Genomic DNA, 22,406 nt, shown 5'->3' with positions numbered 1-22,406 from the left:
TTTTTTTTACAGATATACAACTTTACTTATCATCTATCTATCTATCTATTGTATATATATATATAAATGGTATATAATGGAATCACCTGAAAGTTGGAAATACCAGATGTCCGGGTTGGCAATGGTCAGGCTGCGACAGCAGTTTCGGACTATTGTCGGTGGTGTATAGGGCAAGCTCCACATTACGCCACGATGAGTAGAACTGCAGTGTGCAGTGAACTGGGCATACGGTTATAGCATAAAATAGACAACCTTTCTGATTTCCAAGGAGACATGTTTGCTTAAGTCAGTTTTGTGGGCTTTGAAATACACTTCACAACGTTTACAGTATGTTTTTTCAATGTTATTCCTCTGTTTTTAAATTCATTTGTTAAATTCTTTATTTGGGTGCCATGAACTTTGGAAGTTTTAATTGTAACTCCACTTCCTCATTATTTTAATATGGATAATACAGTAACATAATTCAATATCTGATGTTCGCGTTTACTCTACTCCATACAACTATTAGGTCGAGACAGCAACACGGTCACTGATACTGAAATACCTAAAACTCAACGAAAGTTTAGTGCTGTCAGATCTGGAAATTGAAATTTACTAAAACAAAAATTAAAATAGTTTTAAACATGTTAGTTTTAGTAGAACTATTGTTCATTGTAAGTAAAATACCCAATAAACAAAAGTTTTATTGTATGAAACTAATAATTTGTGATTTCATTGGTGAAAATAAGAAAATAGCTGATTCTTAACAGTTATAGTCTGTTAATAATTAAAAGTTGTCCAAAAAGTAGCGTGTCGCCCAACCTGAAATTTTGGTAGCGCGGGCACTTAAAAAGTAGCGCAATCCGACAACACTGTGCCAATGTAACATTTTAGAAGCAGAGTTGTCAACAATCTCAAGATTGTTTAGAAGTAAGTTTTTTTTTTTTTAACGCAAAAATAGCTAGACTTTAAACTGCTAACCAGTAACTCTAATTGGGATTGTAAACATTTTTCTATTATTCCCCTTCTTTTGTGTGTAAATACTTAAATTATAGAATTATACGTAAATTATAGTAAAATTTAAAATGTTTATTTATTCACTGCAGACTAACAAGTAACTATCCGCCTTATGCAGAGTCGTTCTAACACGTGATTAGTGATATACTAAAGAGTTCAAATAACGTCCTGCATTAGAAAGACCTTTAGTATGATGCTAATCATTGTCAAAACGACTCTGCATAAGGCGGATAGTTACTCGTTAGTCTGCAGTGAATAAATGCAGGACGTTATTTGAACTCTTTAGTATGTCACTAATCATGTTTTAGAACGACTCTGCATAGACCGAATCCGCCTTATGCAAAGTCGTTTTGACGAATGGTTAGCGTTATACTAAATGCCTGAGTACTGCAGGAAACATGCGCGCCAACTACGTGGGTGCTCCAGGGCTCCAGCACCCACACAAATAACAAATATTTCTCACTTGCCATTATCAAAAAAAAAAAAAAAATAATTAAATAAATAAATATAAAAATAAAACATTGAGATGGAAGTTAAAATTTCTGATCTCTAAAACAATTTTTTTTTTTTTTTCAAATGCGTTAGTGCAAGACAACCAAGAAACACTCCGCCTTCCTTGTCTGTCTCTGGCCTAGTCAAATGCCATCTCCACAATAAAATGGAACTATGTTGTAAATAGAATCGAGCACAGTCCTTTATGACAGTGTTCATAAAAGTTCTTAACTAAATGAAATCAATCAAAAAATATCGAGACTCTACTGAAAACACATAAGACACCCCGCCATTGATATGCACTTACATAAATTTTGGAAAATTGGCGCCGTTGGCAGGAAACATATGTTAACCGAACTTTTTAAGTATGGTACTAATCATGCTTCAGAACGACTCTGCATAGGGCCCTATGAATTTAAATTACAGTAAAATCAATCAACAACTAACCTGAGTTGTGAAAGACAACAGCCATCGAATTGGTGACGTCGCAGGTAGACATACTACTAAAATTAGATGCATTATTGTTAGATTATGGATTTTTTGTGCACAGTCATTCTTTCAGAAAAAAAATGTTCCAGGGGGACACACTTAGTATTCCGAGGGAGCACATTGGTACTATTCTACTTATAGACGTATTATTTTGGTCACCTTCGGTGGGGAAGTGTCCCGCAAAAAACATATCTGGAAGGAACACTGTGTATGCTGCCATTGTCCCAATTTTCAGTGGTACTTCCAGAGAACATAGTTCTATCAATATTTCTTATTTCTTCGTAGAACCGCACGAATCATCATGGTTGCATAGAATATTTTCAACTCATCCTTTACCTTTCGTTCTTTTCACTGTCGACAAAATACCAGTAAACGCTCAACTTCGACGTTAGACAATGGGGAGAAAGGATCATAAGAGCAAATTTAGGAAGTTCAGCAACAGGATTGTGACTACTTGCGTCTTTATATTTTGCTACTTCACTCCAAAAGGAGATCGTATTATTAGTTTCCGACTACTTTACTGCTGCCACATTCGTATACTGATCTTGAATTTTAGTAATTGTGTCTGCTAGCAGTAGGAATATTTCTGAAGTAGAGACAATGGACCTTATGCAGATTCGTTTTAAATTATGATTGGAGTCATACTAAAGGTCTGACTACTGCAGGAAACATGTTAGTCGGACTCTTTAGTATGACACTAATCACGCTTCAGAACGACTCTGCATAAGGCCCAATATATCTTTCAGAACATGCCATGTATTCTCTAGAGACATCACTGTAATTTTCTGAAGAATGTCTATATTTTGAGGGAGTCTTTGCTGCAGCTAATTTAAGAGTTCGTCAACAAACATTAATCAACGATTCCTAAGCTGTCTTTTCTGCTCCGCAGGTGACTTTAATATCCGCACCTTCATTTAAAATTCGTAGCCTAAATAGGATTGCCTATCGATATAATCGTCAACATTATTTTTCAGGGGATCCAAGCGGCAGGTTGGCAATACCACTTTTCCTGTTACTAATTGTAAGATTGCATATATCACCCAACAGTATTTGCTGGGATCTGTTGTGCTAGCCTGAAGTGAATTTATTCGGCCTGAATTTCGCCGAGAATTTGTTTTAAAAATATTAAATAGTCATGGAGGGACTTATCTGAGTACATATTAACGAGAAGCTTTGCTGTATATCTTCGCTGATGGCGAACCATTTCAAAAATACATTTTAACTCTAACCATTGATTCAAGATTCTGCTGACAGCAGTTTCAAGGGATAATTACCGAGTGCTACAAGCTCTAACAATTTGTAAAGAATAATGACCATCATTAATTGTTTCATAAAGAAGTTTGTATGCTTGTTGTCAAGAGTGACTGAGCCAATTGTGTGTTTCTTTCACAAGAAAATTTAAATTTTTTCGGAACACTCGATAAACAGAAGTTTAAACTGTCAGTTGCAAAGAAGGCCACTCGCACAATATAAGTACTAATGAAGGAAGGCCTTCCTTGAGTTTCTTTCACATGCCATTTACCCCTACCCTAACAGACACATTGTCAGTCACTATACCAATTAGTTTATTCAGGTTCAATCCTTTGCTTTTTAAAGTTTCCTTCACTGCCGCAACAATACCATCTGCATCACATGCTGCAAGTTCTACTGTTGACAAATAAGTAGCCATTATTTCTCCACGTAATGTACTATAATATAACAATTCCCAAGAATTTTGACACACTCACGGTCGTTGATTTAACCAGCAAAAAGCTGTAGTAGCAATCATTAATGTCTTTCAGTGAGTCATTTTCAAAGTGAGGAGCTAATACGTTTGAGGGCATATTAACACACTTTGGCCTGTTTAACTTGATACTTGTTGCAACACAACTGTCACTAAAATAATGTTTGCATAAATCTGTTAAATAACCCACAGCTGCAATATGCTACTGCGAACAAACTAAGTGACCCTTACTAGCAACTGACTTGTCTGAAGATTTTACAATAATAGAATCCAGGGAACGATATGTTGAAAGTACTTGCATTGAATCACGATGTTTCCTGCCCCCAACATGTTGGGATACATTGTACCCCTTAGCTGCTAATCAGCATAAGCGTTTAAAACATTGTCTCTAGTTTCCACATTTGTAAGTTTACGACTTTAGGTCTCAGTTGCTGACGTGGTTTCAAGCCGTCCCCCTAAACGACCCTTCTGGATCTGCTAGTAACTGGAAGTGATTAAGTATAGTACGTAACAAAAGTAAAAAGGAAAATGGGAGAAGCTGAAAGAACAGTAGAGAGAGCTGAAAGAACAGAGTGAGAGTTTAGAGATGGAAACAGATAACTTCCGTTTTCAGGTTCAGTTGTAGACAGAAAAGAACAAACTTTATTTCAATTAATACAACAGAGGATAGAATCAATGTTAACATAGTGCCTATTGAAGAGGAGCAAAAATTTATCAGGAATTTATTTATCAAGACACCTTACAATAAGCATCATTATTAACTTCAAACCTCAGAAAGGGGCGCGCATATTGATAAAATCAAGTGCTCTTGGAAAACCGTAGACCTAAAGGAAACTCTCTCGAGATATAGCAAACATAAATATTTTTCTCTGTAATTTCTTTGTGATCAAAACTATGTACTTTCCTTATACTTATTACTTTCCAAAACTATGTACTTTATTCCTAATGCTTACTTCTCACTATATCCAGGACTTCGTCATTGTGACCTCTCTTTGTACATCTGCTTTTTTACTTGTACACAAACAGTAGTAATTTTTGTAATCGGTTATTTGAAGAAAAAAAATCTGAATATCCCATGTTCCATTAGAGAAACTTTCTCCCGAAACTGCTATGTTTCGTTAGAGAAAACTGCTACCTCCGATACGGGTTCTTTATTGTTAATGATACTAAAAGTTTATATACTTCATGTCATATATTTGTTTCCACTTGTATTATATTGTAGATGGTACTAATAAATTTCTGTTTTGAGTACATTTATATATATATATATATATATATATATATATATATATATATATATATATATATATATATAGAGAGAGAGAGAGAGAGAGAGGTTGATTCACTCATTTTAAGCTGGATCGCTAGCCACCTTTAGGGTAAAACTTTCTCACTAGATGGCAGTGCATATTGCGACACATGCGATGTTGCCACATGAGTTACGCATAGTAAAGTGTTTAGACACGATCACATTTTATACTGATTTACAACAAATTGAAATGAGAGTTTTTATTTCCATTTTATTCAATACTGCCTGCTTAAAAATATGAATTAATTGTATTCTTTGATCAAAAGTGATTTTTCAACTCATAAAACGTTATGCGTATCTCTCAAACTAGATGTGTTTACGGTGCAGGTTAAGAATGCGTATACTAATACAAAATCATTACATAAATTTCGCCTTTTGGACAAAACAGACTCTAAGTATGCTCAAAAATGGTGTTATATAAGCGTAGTTGCAATCCTTGGTGTAAAACCTATCTCTACTGAATTCTAATATGCCACTTACCTAGGAAATGCGTGCTTTCACCACTGATTGTATTCGATATACAGGCCACTTCTACTGACCATTTTCCGGCATTGGAGTTTCCATTGCAGGATACTGCATTGCGGCTGGACTATGGATATTGCATACTACTTCCCTTTATAGGCTTTCCACAGACCAGTGATGATATGGATGGAGTCGACGATGGGACAGGAATCGCTTGAGAAATCCGAAAGCACAATAGTTCATTGGGTTAGCATCAGGACTCTTGACAGGAATGTCAAAGAAGGAAATTCCAGTTTCCTGTTCCAAATGACAATAGAATTCAAGAGAAATTTAGACGTGTGGCATGATGCCTTGTCTTAATGCAGTTCAACTTGGTTCACACCTTGCCCGTACAATGCTGGGATTTTATGCTGATACATTTCAGTTAGGACATGAGTCTGGTACTATATCGCATTGATTTTGACGTTCCACTCCAACTTTCGGAGGCACAGTTTTCATTGTACGAGAAAACTACCACAATCACGAACGCTTTTGGGGAAACAGTTCTAGCTGCTCTCGTCGGTGTGGTGGGCCCAGGATTCTGTACTACATATTTCCATATAATATTTCCATATAATACAATTGACCATAGCACGACCTGTATGAAAATTGCCTACTTGACGCGTTTCTACGATGCGTGATTCCGTAAACTTAGCATTGGAAAGGATTACAATGAACCCCTCCCAAAATATGTTCATTTTCTTCGGCATCAGACTACGTACTATCACACCATGTGATGCTATTTGCCTCGTGGCAATGGGTTGCACATGTGCAGTTCAGTTGCACATTGACTTTGCCACAATATAACTGAATCAATTTCTGTATGATGGGTTTTAAAGTATATACTTCTGAACGAATCAACATAGTGAATACTATGGAATTGTAACTACTTATATTGCCAAACTTTGATTACCCTGTAAATTTTTATTCATGGGTTCTAGTTTTACAAAAGATACTTGGATATTTGTGAAAATCAAATTAATATAACAAAATATTGCAAAATATTAAAGCAGCATGTTCATAACTGTTAGTAGTATGGTGACACTGCTAGGCGAACAGTGTTTTTTTTTTTTTTTTTTTTTTTTTTTTTTTACATATACATTACATAAACAATCTGTTCCAGCAGAACTATTAAATATTATTGAGAACGACAACGTACTTTTTAACGTCATGAGAGTTCATTTTTGTCGATTTTCTCGAAAACTATACACATGTATATCAATTTGTTCTGCTCAGAGATTTTCTTTGCAATTATAATTAAATAATTCATTACTTATTGTCAATTCAAGCAGTGTTGTCAATTTGGGGGAAAAGTCGATAAATCTAGGGGATTCGACTTCCAGGATAGCGACAAAAAATAATTTTTCCGATTAGCGACTTTTTTGGCGATTTTTGAATGACAATTTGGCGACTTATATAGAAATGTAGCGACTTTCGTGCTGCGAAACGAGTCCTGTAGACAAGTACTACTAGCTCGAATAGTTCAGATATATATTTATTTCCCTTTTGCCTATTTGAATCAGCGTAAGCGTTGAGAAGCTGGCAAAGTACGTAGCATTTATCTCCTTATTCCCGCTTTGATTGCTGGTATCCCTTGCCCTCTAACGGGAACCAACTCCAATCTTCAATGTCTTTTTGTTTGCAGAGCTTCCTTTTAGAGGCACAAATAATGCATTACCGATAGCAAGCTGATTATCTGTAGAAGCTTCAGTAAAAGGGGATAGGAAATGAGGTTTTTTTTTCTGTGTAGACTTTTACTTTTGTTCATTTTTCTAAACTAATTTTTGATTTCGTTGAAGTGAAATTGACCATAAAGTAAAAAATATATATATTGTACTAAAAGTGAAATTATTATTTGTTATATATGATTGATTTACGTTTTTACGTATATGCTTTCCTAGCGCAGATATATTATGCCTTGAATTAATCACATATCTGATATATATGGTCACACACTTGATGAGAGAGAACGAGAGAAAGAAAGATGGAATTTCAAGAATAATTTTTTTTAGCGACTTTTCACCCAAAATTGGAGTCATTTCATCTTCCATTTAACTACTTTTTGTATCAACTTGTTGGCAACTCTGAATTCAAGTTTATACTATTCAAACTGTTTTAATGTTTCAACTAGAACGACAATTGGTTCATCCTAACATTTATTATAATATGTTAAAGAAAAATAACAATTACATTTCAGAACTACCATTCGTATGTAAAATGTCTCATGCAAATGGCGATAGTCTTAATCTTATAAACTATACAAAGATACACCTTTAAACATAATACAAACTTGATTTATTGCTATTATAATCATCTGAACAATTCATCAAACTCTGATTTTTACTCTCGCTATGCAAACACTGTAATTGAATTGTTTATATGAAAACAATGTATGCATAAAACAATTTCACATTTGTAGCACACTAGAACATAATGTCTGGTGTACCTTCTAAACATCAATAAAGGTGATGTTAGGAGTGAGTAAACGACCCGCTCGGGAGAGTAATACTCCCGGAAGTACGTTTCTCCGCGCGCTACTCTAGACAGCTGTTTTACGCGCTATCCTAGCCAGTTGTTTTAAGTTGGTCACAAAATTTATATCATGAAGTACAAGGGGAACAAAACGACCCTATTTCATTGAGTACAAGGGCATAAGTACTACAACTACTTATCTGCATAAAAATAAATAAATCACTTTTTTAAGTATTATTTTCATATTATTTTAATTTAATAAGTGTTCTAAAAATGTAAAAAAAAAAAAATAAAAAATCTTTCCTCGGGCGGGGTTTGAACTCGCGCCAAAAGAGGATTTTTATTATTAGCATATAGCGCTAGCCCACTCGGCCACTGAGGCCGACAACAGCAATCGTTTGTTGTCTGCTATTTGAAAGCAACGTGGCAAGAAGTGGATAACGCCAACCAATCAGAACTGTGTTTCTCGTTTCTACTTCCGGGAGCATTACTCTCCCGAGCTAGTCCTGTGAGTAAGGCTAGTTTTAGACGGAAGCATTTATCGTAGCAGATGTGCTGCCAAAAATCTCGTATAATATTCTAGGGCTTCAAAAGTGCATGGTGCTTTTACACGGTAGCATTTTGATAAGCATCTTGTGACGTAGCAAACAAATTACTGGAGAAGAGCGCAATTATGGCTCCGAAACTAAAGCGTGAAGTAAATAAAGCTATAGTGATTGTAACAACAGTTCTTGCGGTTATTTTAAAAACGAAAACCACAAAGAAGTATGTGGGCAAAGACCATCCCTACTCCAACTCATTTTTCTTTACTGCAATTTAATTTCCTACACAAAACAAGGAGCATGGATATTTGGCACAAAATCTTTCCCTTCCTTTTAACACACCACGGCGCTGCAATCGGACCAGAAATACTGGGGAAAATGCTATGAAATAGAGATCGACAAGAAATGCCATGGCATGTGAAATACTATAGCATTTGCTACTTTACTTGGTATGATATCGATGATACGATTTTTGCTAAGAGAAGTGCTACGAAAAATGCTTCTGTCTAAGACTAGCCTAAGTAAGGTGATCTAGCAATTGATATATGTCTGATTATTGGACAATTTTTGTTTCGTTAAACACCAATAATATTGTAGAATTGTTAGTAGATTCAAAAATAATATTCTACTTCACAATCAACCACCTGGAATGTACTTCGCTCTTGGCCACGGTCAAAAATTATTTTATATTATAGACTTGGTTTCAACTCTGCAATTACTCCATATCTTCTGTACAAAATTCGTCGGACCGATTCACCTCTCTGTTGGTGCAATGAAGAGGTTGGAACTCTGAATCATCTCATATTCCAATGTCCTTTGTTACCTAAAAATAGAACTCAAGTCACGGAAGCGCTGAATAAACGCTATCGTTATGAACCCTTCACTATCAAACAAATTTTGACGCACAATGATTTGGACATCTTGAATCAATTCATATTCATTTAGACCAATTTTCATTTGGCCGATTATCCGGGACCTCCTACGTTCCTTTGGAGACTTCGTTGCGTCTGCATGGTAGGATTGTGAAACATGCAAAATTCAATACAGCAGGCATGACTTCTTCAGTGAATTTTTTACCCGCCATCTTTACGTTGGATAGTTTCCGAACTATTGGCGTCCGAAAGTCATTTTCCCACGCTTTCGGCACCTTGTAGATCCTAAACTATATCTGATAGCCGAAAGTTTAAGAGCACTTTTTTTCTTGTCTCAGTGCCAGGAGTCACCTCCCAAGAGTTGTACCACTTATTTTGCAACACCCGATATATATATATATATATATATATATATATATATATATATATATATATATATATATATATATATATATATATATATATATATATATATATATAAAGCGATGTTTAAAATAGTTATGATATTGAAAAACAATGCTGTGAAGGATCACGGGAGCACAGTTGTCTTCAACATTGGGAGACGGGCAGATTTGAGACTTGTTGTGCAGACACATCAATTTCATTTCACTTTCCTTTGTGGCAGTCGGGCACAAATAATCACATTTCTCCACAGAAAAACACATTTCAAATCGGATTATTTGGGGAGGGGGGACAGTTCCCCAGTTCCAAGATTGGAGCGGACATGTCTCCCTCAACCCCTCGGGATTTGCGTCAGTGGGTGAAACAGACTATGTCTGCACTCTGCTAATTACAGCACCTATCAATAGGTGAAGGTGAAGGTGAAGGTCAACTATCCTAACTAGGTATAAATGTACCACTATGACTTGACACCTAGTCTTCCGTCCGAGCGCTGCTATCGGCTGAAGGAATTCCACTCCCTTTCGCTGAGGGTCTCTCGCTTACCAACAGCTGAACCCTTATTGGCTCAACGCGTGAGTGTTTCGAGGGTGAGTTTTAGTTTGCATTTTTGCCACGGCTCAAGACATTTTGGCAGCACTTTAGATTTAGACATTCCTAACTGTAGCAGCATCGCTGGTGCCATTGAAGTTTCGGAATAGTAGCGTTTCTAATTATTTTTTATATTTTTTTTGTATTTTTCATCATTATGTGTTCTTAATTTTATGGAAATAGATAACAGTAAAGGCTAAGAGACCCGTTAGTATATTTATAGAAGGCAAAAACACAGGATGGATACGTAGTTTGAGAAAATATAGACATGTAAATATTTTTGTAACTCGGCATTCCTTCGTGGTGCAGTTTTATTATACGGATCCACAGATTGTGAAATGTTCTAAAAAAATTGAGGAAGTTTTTAATTTGCCCATTTTTTGTCGAGAGGAGAACCCAATAAACCCCTGCGGGGCTTCTAACCCGTTTCTACTATAACTACTACTTATGCTATGAATCTGTATATTAAAACTGCACTTTCTTCGGATTGAATTACCCTGATGATGGTATTAGATAAATGGGACACCGAAATATAAGATAGAAATCAGTGGCGTGCCGTGACTTTTCTCACAGGGGACTAGGTTCGAAGAGAATGTGTGCTGTAGAGTGGAGGTCCTGAGTAGTATTATTGACACCAAATAACACAATTTATATGTTTCTGTAAACGCTTCTTCTACCAAGCCTCTTTCTTTCAAGAAATGGATAATTTCAGTCACAGTTTTATTTGAAAAATCTAAGAGTCTGTAAACCTATATTAATTCACTCCGCAAATTGTTAAAATTGATTTAAGGGCCACTCCCTTAAATTGATTTAAGGGTCAAAAACAAGCAATCAGGAAATCGAGATTTCAAGCACTGAAAATTTTTAAAATCAAACAGCTCAAGAAATTGTAACTCACTGAGATCTTGAAATCACAGTATCAATAATATCATTGAAGATACGCACATATTTAATTTCTGAATCTGTTGAGTCATCTACTTTACGTCTTTTATTAGAAGGTTCCCGTTGTCATCCAATTCTACTTTTCTATAAGTCTCCAAAATAGTTTCTTGCATTTCTAAGTTGAGATACCATCTTTTGTACTTTTTGGATGCAATATTTCACATCCAAGGTTTTACTTTAAAGAATGTTGAATAGTATATCCGTGCGGAGAAATGCAAAATCGAAATCCTTCAATGATAACTCTCACATTTTTTCTTTTTTTCTTTTTTGTAGTCATGAAAGCTTCGGTGTCGCAATTATCTTAATCTTCTACAATGTTCTCAGAACACCGTAAGAGTTCTATTTGATTTTTATTTACTGCATTCACAATTTTGGAATTGTAATTCCATCTTATAGTGGCAACCGTTGGAATTCGCTTAGTTACTTCTGATTCAGCAAGCGCGTTACAGCGTTTCGATGAATATGAAAAGAAATTTGGAATGCCACTTCTAAAATATATTTTACATTCCTTGATGTGATTAACAGACTGTGGAACAACGAGATTGAGTCTGTGATGATAGCAGTGTATGGTGAGTGCACTCAAACACCTTTTCACAAAAGATTGTAAACCGTTCAAATGTCCAGAAAACGGCAGCTCCATCCATAGCCTAGTGCTACTAGCTTTTGCTTACAATTAAAATGAGAGAGAATTTGGAAAGCATGCTCACTTAGAGCAGTCGCAGTGCAATCACTGCTTTTTTAGTAGTAACATCTGCAAAACAAATAAATCTTTCACGAATTGCCGTCTTTCACGTACCGATTGAATGTTGAGAGATCTTTGCAATGTCCGTAGTTTTGTCCAACATTATTGCTGTAAGAAGTGTATTGTTTATTTCTGACTTAATTTTATCCAGAATTACTCCCCAACACATTTAATAATATAATTCTGAATTCTGTTTGACGTTACTTTAAACACTCCCATGCTGTGAAGATGACAAGTTAACATCAGCGTCCGAAGGAGAGGGCAGGGTGGGGTCCGGACCTTCCTCTGGCTCACGAAAATGTATACGTAGTATAGCAAACCACGTATATTAAATACCAGAAATACCAGATGCAACATAGCAACCATGGAGATAGGCCCCTCCCTAGAAAATTTTCTTTAGGCGCCCCTGCAAGTCCATTTAGTGTCGTACTTAGAAAGTAACTGAATTACTTCAATATAATTTCCCTAATTGACAGAATCTTCCTGTTTGTTATAGCTCTTGTTTAGCCATAAAACAAGAGGAATAAATCAATCGGTTCATTAGTTCTCGGTTTGAATCAACTTCTACATTGCTTGCTCAATTAAAAATCAATTCTGGTTTCCTGAAAGTTTTCAATTTAGTTATTGTGGACAGGTGTGAATAACATTTTTCTTGACGGAACTTGGGTTTGTGAAAATTGTTCATGTCACAAAAGCCATCATTCTTCCACACGTTCTTTTCTATGTGGAACAGAATACAAGGCCAGCAATACAGTTTGTTTCTTGTCTTACATGCAGTTAGCTATTTTGAAGAAGCAAAATAATCCGTATTGATATTATGTATATAATCTTTCATTTTAATCTAAATGGAAATGCTTGGAGTTGTTTTACCACTGGTTATTATTTGTTGCATTTCTTGAAAATTAAGGAATCCAATGGTCCAGAATACAAGACTGAAACAGCCGATCCCCACCCCTACTGTCCCCTATACCAATTGAAGTAATATCACTGCTTGCGTCATCGCTTTGCTGCAAGGGACTCGGTTTCTCAAACGAGTCCCCTTCCATACTTTATTCTTTGAGTCATTTTCAAAATATATTGATAATCTAAAAAGCTCACACTTCACTAGATCTCTTATGGGGCGTTTACACTTAGTCGATTTAGTCGCACGACTAAATCGACTCGCTGCATTTGCCACTAAATCGAAGCAACTAGACCGAATCAGATTGAAGGATGTGTTCAATTATTTCAACCACAGAAAATAGAACGTCTTTTAATTCAGTTGCCAGTCGATTAGTCGCTTTCGATCAACAAGCGATTAAGTTGAAGTCCCGTTTACACGGTCGATTAAGTTGAAAGTGACGTCAATTAAACTGAATCGAACGCAAATCGACTAAGTGTAAACGCCTCATTAAAGTGTCAAGATTAATACTGTAAATTTAATAGCGTTAAAACTATTAACTGTAAAAAGCAAACGAGCATTAAATTCGCTTACGACAGAACGCCCGTGCTTAGAGCTTATGGGCGTTTACACTTGGTCGATTTAGTCGCACGACTAAATCGATTTAGTCGCATGACTAAATCGACTCGCTGCATTTGCCACTAAATCGAAGCAACTAGGCCGAATCAGATCGATGGACGTGTTCAATTATTTCAACCACAGAAAATAGAACGTCTTTCAATTCAGTTGCCAGTCGATTAGTCGCTTTCGATCAACAAGCGATTAAGTTGAATTCCCGTTTACACGGTCGATTAAGTTGAAAGTGACGTCAATTCAACTGAATCGAACGCAAATCGACTAAGTGTAAACGCCCCATTAGACAACATAATATGAGGACTAGCTGACTGGACCCTGTTCCCTTCCCCGAGAAAAGCCGATTAACACCCGAGCGTTTCCGATCTCCACTTCGCTATCGCACCCAGCACACGGGCGCTGACTACAGTTGTGTCAGAACAATTGAAATAGTGCCATTTTACAAAAATAGAGAAATGTTTTCGTTTTCTTTGGTATATATTTATCACAAATACTTTAATTAAAATTCCAGGGGACTAGCCTAGTCCCCTAGTCCCCTTGACGGCACGCCGCTGATAGAAATAAATTACAACGCATTAATAGATAAATATTATTTTCTTTTTGTTCTACAAGATAATGTGCTATTCTTTTTCCATGTATTTCTATTAAATAAATTAAATTGAGTTAAATATTTCCCTTGTTGGAAAACTATGACTACAAACGTGAAATAATTTGTCAATGACTTAAAAAGTACCGTTGACATGTATCAGTGAACAAAGCAAGAATCCTTTCTGAAAACTCACGGTTGATGGAAATTTCTGGTTATAAATTGTGAAACAATAATTTCAGTTATTAAAGCTACAATGCTAAGTGCTAATCCTATTATTAGCAAATAGAATGCAGCTTGAAAGTGGTACATTGTGAGCACAGTTTTTTCATCATCATTATTATTATTTCTGTCGTGATTTCGAGACGGTGTATCGTTTTTTATAAAATCTGTACTTCTGAAACCAGCTTCTACCATTCTATCTATAATAGCATTGAAACGCTGAATGTAAGGCGAATTCTTGGGAACAATGTACGATGCATATGTTAGACCAATAGTTTCCCTTGCGATATGAAGTAGCGGTTTACCATCTTTTGATTTATACATCTGTTGCCATAAAACTGGCATATGGGGCCGTTGCCATAGAAACAAACGTTTCCATAACAACGAATCCTGTCGCTGCGCGTCAATCTACAACTGATTGGAAAAAAAAAATCTGCAACAAAAGTGATGCACAGAAATAAGTCGTGAGTGGGAACCCTTCACCCCTGGTGGGGATGTTCATGAAGCTATCAGCTTATGCCTAATTACATTGGAATATAATTTCCATTTCTTATTTCGAACATACTAGGTTCGATTGCAACGAGAAAACTTTTATCGGACTTCTAAATAAAATAAAATAAAATAAATAAATACATGACCGTGTTTATTACATATAGAATTCCCAGTCACGACCCCCCTTCCAGTTTTATTAAAAAATAGAAGAAGAAGATGAAGAAAAGAAAGAAGATAGAAGAGGAAAGATGTAAAGTAAGAAGGTGATAAAGGGAAAACTGTTACTAGATATTTTAAGGAATATGGTAAAGGAAAGTGAATAATTATCTAATTGTGATCATTTCCAATAGCTATTGGGTGAATGTCTGGTATTAAGGTGATCAACGGTAGACACATGTTAACCCATACATCCCCGATCTAGATCCATTTAACCCAAACTACCAAATTATCCCAATCTAGCTCGGAGATAGATGAGAAAGTTTAAGTTTACCGTTTTTTCAATATTTCCAGAAGTTCTAGACTAATACTCAATATTTGAAAAATGAACGACGAAGTTGATGGCATGTTAGAAACGACCACAGGAAAAAAAAAAAAAATCAGAGTATCACATATGTGTCGAAGATTTTGACTTTCACAGTTCTCTCATGATGATCATTCGTTCAGGCTACTTCAGTCCTTTTTACTTCCTTCATAGAGCCAACTTAAGTTAGTATTAACATTCAATGAGTTTAATTGATAACTACCATTAATTATATTAAATCACACATATATGTCAAAATAATGGATGCACTTAATACTAAACCTACATTTCACTCACACACACATTCATACAGGACAATGTATACTTCGGGTTGTATTTAGTTAAATTAAACTAACCTAACTACATTACTATATACATTTATTACATTTCAATAAAAGCAAAATTAGTTGGACATAACAGGGAAAAAATTTAATACATGGAAAGAATGTTTCATTAACATGCATAGAAATTCGCTAATTTTATCAAGACCAAATAACACATTTCTCTTCCTATATATATATTAAAAGTTGCATTACATAAAAGAGAATTTGACAAAAGGAAAAGAAAAAAAATGAAAGACAAAAAATAAAAAAAATTCAAAGATCAATACATTTAGGATTCAGTGTAATGAATCTATATATATATATCGTTGCGGAGAAGAAAGAAAAAAAAAATATAATTGGTTAATCATCCTTAAAAAAAAAACACTTTAGTAACATTTTATTGAGTCTTTGTCTCAATAGGAGACGTATCGACTGTTTTATGAGTCTTTGTTCTCACGTCGATAATAGCTCCTTTTTTTTTTTTCTCAACTCTCTTTACGCACTGTGGTTTGTGTCCGTGAGAGTATTCAATTGTTTTTGTCTTAACTATAGACAACTAATTGCTTCATATCACATACATGTATATCTATATTTCTCATTTCGTCACTCGACGCACTTTATCTAAAATTTCAAAGTTTGTCAATATTAAGGAAAACTTATCAAATCCAGTCACAGATATTGGGAACATATTTCCATATTCCGGGATTCACATTAACTTATTAAACAGATTTTAGTTCGTTGAAGTTAAGATCACTAAATTTTTCCCTAGTATAGATCTTGTAGTCAAAAATTCTAGATACTGAATAGTTTGGTGTCCGATCGTAGGGGAAGGATTTGTTCCATGTTTTACTGATGGAAAAAGTCGTTGGAGGGGCGCACTGTTTCGTAGGTTGCTAATTTCACTCGCAAAGTAAATTTGGGTAAGGATTAGGGTTATTCTTATTTATCTTACGACCCGCTACTTGTTTTATTCACATGCGGTATTTAACATTATATTCAACTTTAATAGTTACAGACATCAGTAACCACTCAACAAAATGTAATTTATTACAATATACGCGGTAACACTATATGTCACAAATAGTTGGTAAAGGTCGGGTGTCAAAAACCTATGGCAACCTAAACAAAACCAGGGTAAATACCGAGCCCATTACATACATACTCATATATATATATATTCATATTATTCAATACAATAAATTTCACTTTAATATCCATCGTAGTATTTTGTCGACGTTTAAATTCTACATAACCGTTCATATTCGACAAATATTCATATTTTATAAATATTTATATTTATTTGGCTCAAAGACAAAACAAAACCCTGACTATCAACATTCACTTTTTTCCTTCATAAGGTTGCAACATTGTATTTCATATGAATAAACCCGATAATCAATAATCATTTTTCAATTTACTAAAGATCCGCGTAGATATATAAAAAATAGTTGACATAAGAGGTGGAAATGCAACAAAATGAGCAGGCACGTAACTTTTACAACTATGTAAGCACATATATAGATGTATATAAAAAAAAATCAATGTTATTGGAAACTAGTGGGCCCAGACTACTAATACATACACACTATATGACCAATCAATAGAAATAAAAACCAGAAATCAGTTGTCAATGGATATAATTTGTATGATCCATGAATAACGAATGTTTCTAGGAATCCGAAAGCATAGTGTACCTTCCCGTCAATTTCTCCAGTGGTGGATTGAATATCGCGAAAATGGTCCCGAGTTGTGCTGCAATACCTCCACGAAATTGCATCCCTCGATGTCTCAGTTAGTACATACGATCGAAATAAGTGAAATGAAATATTGTATGTTTTATGAGTTTCAGAAACCGGGGGGGGGGGCAAGGTTGAAAAATTTGAAAAAAAAAAAAAATCTCTAAGTAATGAAGACAGAGAGAGAGATAGAAAAGAAGGAAGACGAAGAAATAGTGGCGCCAAAGACTTAAGTGAGAAATAACTAACGCTACATAGACAAAGTCGAATTTCTATCTCGACAAATCCATAGCCAAAATATTCTTAACATGCCAAAAGGGTGGTCTACTCAAATACGTAGACTCAAGGAACGCCCTGCTGCCAAGGATGCAAGTTCTGTGTCCATCAGATCCCAATCCCACAAGAATTTGGTTGTAAGATTGAAATCCGATCCCCGTATCCGGCCCAAACCAGCAGGTTCCCGGAAATCGTCCGGAAGGTTAGAGAAGGCGCTAATTTAGAATTTCAAGAAAAAAAAAAATCATTCGACCTCTTGGAAACTAGAAGATTCCAGAATAGGGATGAAATTAGAGTAATAGCTAAGGTATCCCTAATTAGTAATTCGCCAAAATTAAAAAAAAAAATTAAATAAATAAACTGAATTTTGGATCGGTGATTTCAATTACCGAAACATCACCGATGGCTACCCAGCGCAGACATGCCACCGTCTGGGACGTCGTTAATTTCCCTCATCTAATTAAACTAAGAAAAGACATGAAAAATACTTAAGGGGACTAGGGGTCGACGTCCGGGTACGCTATATTTAGTAGCAGTTAATTTAATCGGATAGTCCGAACTGAGTTATATGAACACTGCACAATAAATAAATAAGGTAAGCAACAAAAAAAAAATCTCTGAGAGGCAATGAATGTTAAAGGTATAAATGACCGAAACCTGTACTTTTCGATGATCACAGGATATAGCAGTTGGTTTTCTTAATTATCATTTCTGTCAACCTTTAGAAGTAATTCCCACATGATGCTACTCTATCTATTGAAAGGCTTAAGATCTGGGGCTGTTATTATGAGGTACATAAATGCAAAGTAACACACAATTCCCAACTATAATTTACTATCCAAGTAGCAAACTCGGTTGGATGAATGCACCGGTGTAGAAGTCTAAACGCGAGAGATATTTTCTTTTCTTCGTAAACATATTCCTATTTTCACTATATAAAATTTACTAGGCCTATCCATTTAAATATAGGGGTCATCATTTCATTCATATTATATATCATATTATTAACATATCATTACATTCATTCATTATCTACTAATTTTCGCACGAAGTAATATTTTATAAACACCCTATTTCGTACATTTTACACGCAGGCCATACACATATTTACGTTACGCAGTAATAAATATATATATATATAACTATCACAATCTATCACGCTCAAACCACCACACGATCACATTCATCGAACCACGTACTCTTTATTTCGAAGCACCCAAATTGTATTTACCTTGCAGGTTTAAAAAAAAATCATACATGGATTTACGGAAAGTTAAATTGTCAACGATTAATCTATTTCTGATTTGTTGATAAAACTGAAGCAACAATGGAATTTTCTACAGCCACGGGAAAAGAGAATTTAATCCTACATTTTTAAACGAACAGTAACAGCATATGGACTTTACTTCTATTAAGAAAATAGGTGTTCTTTATTTCAGCGGATTATTCATTAACTACTGGACCTAGCAAGCTAAAATTTTCAGTACAGTAAGATCTCATGCTATTTTATACGAAGGTATACTCATCCGAACCGAAAACCATGTCCACGGGAAGTAATTTGAGAATAACTGTCCAAAATCAAACAATCTAAATCACTAAGTCATGCGATGTCGTACTGTCAACAAACTATTGAGTACCGAAACCGGACGCTGTGGCGCTGTAGTGGAGGCATAATTTACCGTGTACTGAAATCTATACTTGTACTTATTAATCAGAAATTTAATATTTACTCTGGTTTATTTATGTTAGCAAAATGGTACTAAATTAAAGCATATTTATACACTGTCCAAATCGAAAATTCACACACTCACACAAAACTACTAACTACATACACCACTGTTAGTACTATACATAAAGACAACTAACTAAACTAAACATGCACCATTTAGTTACATGCATGTTGACGAAAATAACCTAACACATTAAATTTAAAATACATTACTCCCTCGTCGATATATACAGTCGGCTCTATTTAATTTAAAGGGGGTCAAAAATGAGAAAAGTAACACTAGGTCCAATTGACCTGACCAATTGTTTACATAATGATTGCCAAAAATTGATGCCCGGGGGGCACCTTAACGAGGTTTATGGAGGGACCCTTCCCCTGAAAGGGGAAAAGGCCCTAAAACGAACAATAACTAACCCATTCCCCCGCTAGAACTGGTTCAATTTGGAAAAGGGGATAGGAGCCCTTTTGAACTAACTTAAGCTGCCATTATGATTATTTACAGTACTATCAAACCTACTACATACATGCAATTACGAAATAAATAATGATAAATCACATTTACTGTATACACGACCAACATGCACTAATCAGGTCGTAATGTCCCTAATCCCTAATTGAATTTGGAATAACAAAAAAAATAAAGTCACTCTTTCACTTCTGCTATTATAGCTGGGCAGCAAACATGGCTTCCTAGAAAAACAGAACTGGATGCTTCACTAACTTATTGTTTCTTTACGGAAAATGTAGCTTTTTTCACTGTTTTGGGGGCTCCTACACAGCCTTCAGTGTTCAATTATGAAATTAAATCATATTTTTACCTGAATTCTATTAAAATCCTAGTTCTTTTAACGCAGATAGGTAGGCGAAAATATAAGCTGCGTATCGTAAGGTGTCTTCTATTATTCTGATAACATTGCGCCGAAAAAGCCAGAGGTAAGAGAATTCCTCCAATCAGAAAGAAAACTTTAGCCGCGGAAATTACAAAGCGAATGGAAATTTGGCAAATCCAGATATAACCGGATCTGAAAGTGACTATGGACTAGTGAGAAGGGGTGAGGGAAAGATTAGGTACCTGGCCAAAATCTACATTGGTCTGAAATTAAGGAGATTTATATCCAATAACGGAACTATGTTTTGGTATGACGTCAGAATGGTAAACCTTGTAACTATTCAAGTTATATATCCGTAAATGGGATTTACACTCAATCAAAATATAAATAAATATATTATACAGTGGGAATATGGTTACTAACAAAACCTTTGGGTTTATTATATTTAATTCGAAGTAAAGAGAGTAAGTAAATTGTGTAACTAAACCGAAATTGAATTAAAAAAAAAATTGCTAGGTACAGGGTGCGTAAAAAAAAAATTGCCATTACTTTCAACTGTAATGGTATATTACAGTTTTCCCCGGCCCATTAACAAAATTTTGTTAGAATAACAAAATTTTGCTAATTGGGAATACCAACTAATGATGCTTGTTAAGTTAACACACTCATTCATCCCATTCAAACGTTACCAGTCACTCTAGGACAGTATATTATATCTACTTGGGGTATTGCGCAAGTAATTCACTACGTTTATGTTCTGTACAATTGAAAATCTTTAAATTTCGAAAATTGTGAGTTCCGATACTTTTTTTTTTTTTTTCAGTAGTGTTCATATAGCAATAGAACGGATAGAAGTCCTAACTGTGACATCAACAGAGACAACTCGTGAGGCTCCACTCGCCGAGTAGCATATCAAATGACATTAGGATGCAGTTTCCCGTCTATCACTGCCATTTAATATTGTTCTAGGCTCACCGTTACCACGCACTTGCGAAGGGACCGAATTCTGGGGTCGATTTACATTATTGTTACTATTATTCTGACTATTACCGTTCTCCCTTCTTCCGTACGCCCTGTTAAAATTCCTCCTGGTGTTATCGCCCCTATCCGGGTTCGATGCCATGTTGGTACGGTCATAGGGACGATAACTCCGGCGATTGTTGAACATGGGCCGATTCCTAAATAGTCGCCGGCCATTATTGTTGTTTTCTGAGCCATACCCACTAGGATAACGAGATCCAGCTTGGGTATAACTCAGGAAATCTGTCTGGCAACTTGCCGTTACCTTCGTCTTCGTCGGTTTTAGAATTTTTGCCTGTCGGGCGAAGTATCGTTTTGGTGGACCACCAACTTCCTTGCCGCACAAGGCAGCTAAACGTGAGGTGACTTCTCGCACCGTTTGGCACAAGTGGGACGCTATGGCCCGGGACTCATCGGGTGGAAGAGCGTTAACTATAATATCTACAAGTTCAGCCTGAGAGGGATGTTCAGCTATCTGATAATATAGTTCGATAATTTTCCAAGCATAGTCCAAGAGGGACCCATACTTGGAGCGATCATACCGGAGTGATTGTAAGTTTCTCTTTTGGAGCCGTTCGATGTGCTCATTACAATATTCTTCTTTAAAAAGAATCAAAAAATCACTAAACGTTCGGATTTGGTATTTAACCGAAGCAAACCATGCGCCCGAAGCGGCGATCAAACATTTTTCAACTATCTGCAGGCGTTCCCCATCAGTAAGTTTATACATGTCTAAATATTGCTGCAGTCTCCGCAGGAAAACTCGAGGTAACCCGTTAGTAATGTTCCCATCGAAAGTGGGAAAACGTTCAATATCCCGGAGGGAAACTTTAGAGCTCATACTATGCGGGGCAGGAAAAGAATCCAGTGGAATCAACGCGTTATCCTGAGCAGTTGGGGTTGTCACCGGATTTGCCACCGACGGAGTGGTCACTGAACTGAACGCTCCCATATGACCAAGAGAGGTTTTGTAATTTGTGTTGACCATGTAAGGTTCAAACTTAGGACCCACCACGGTAGTAACCGACGGTCCGGCACGTCTCCTTTCCCCTCCTGGCAGCACGCTGTACGATTGTACCATTCCAAAGG

This window comes from Thermobia domestica, chromosome 1 (assembly GCF_964235325.1).
Source record: "Thermobia domestica chromosome 1, izTheDome1.hap1.1, whole genome shotgun sequence".
Lineage (NCBI taxonomy): Eukaryota > Metazoa > Arthropoda > Insecta > Zygentoma > Lepismatidae > Thermobia > Thermobia domestica.
The sequence above is the reverse complement of the archived record's forward strand: the minus strand, read 5'-3'. Positions refer to the sequence as shown.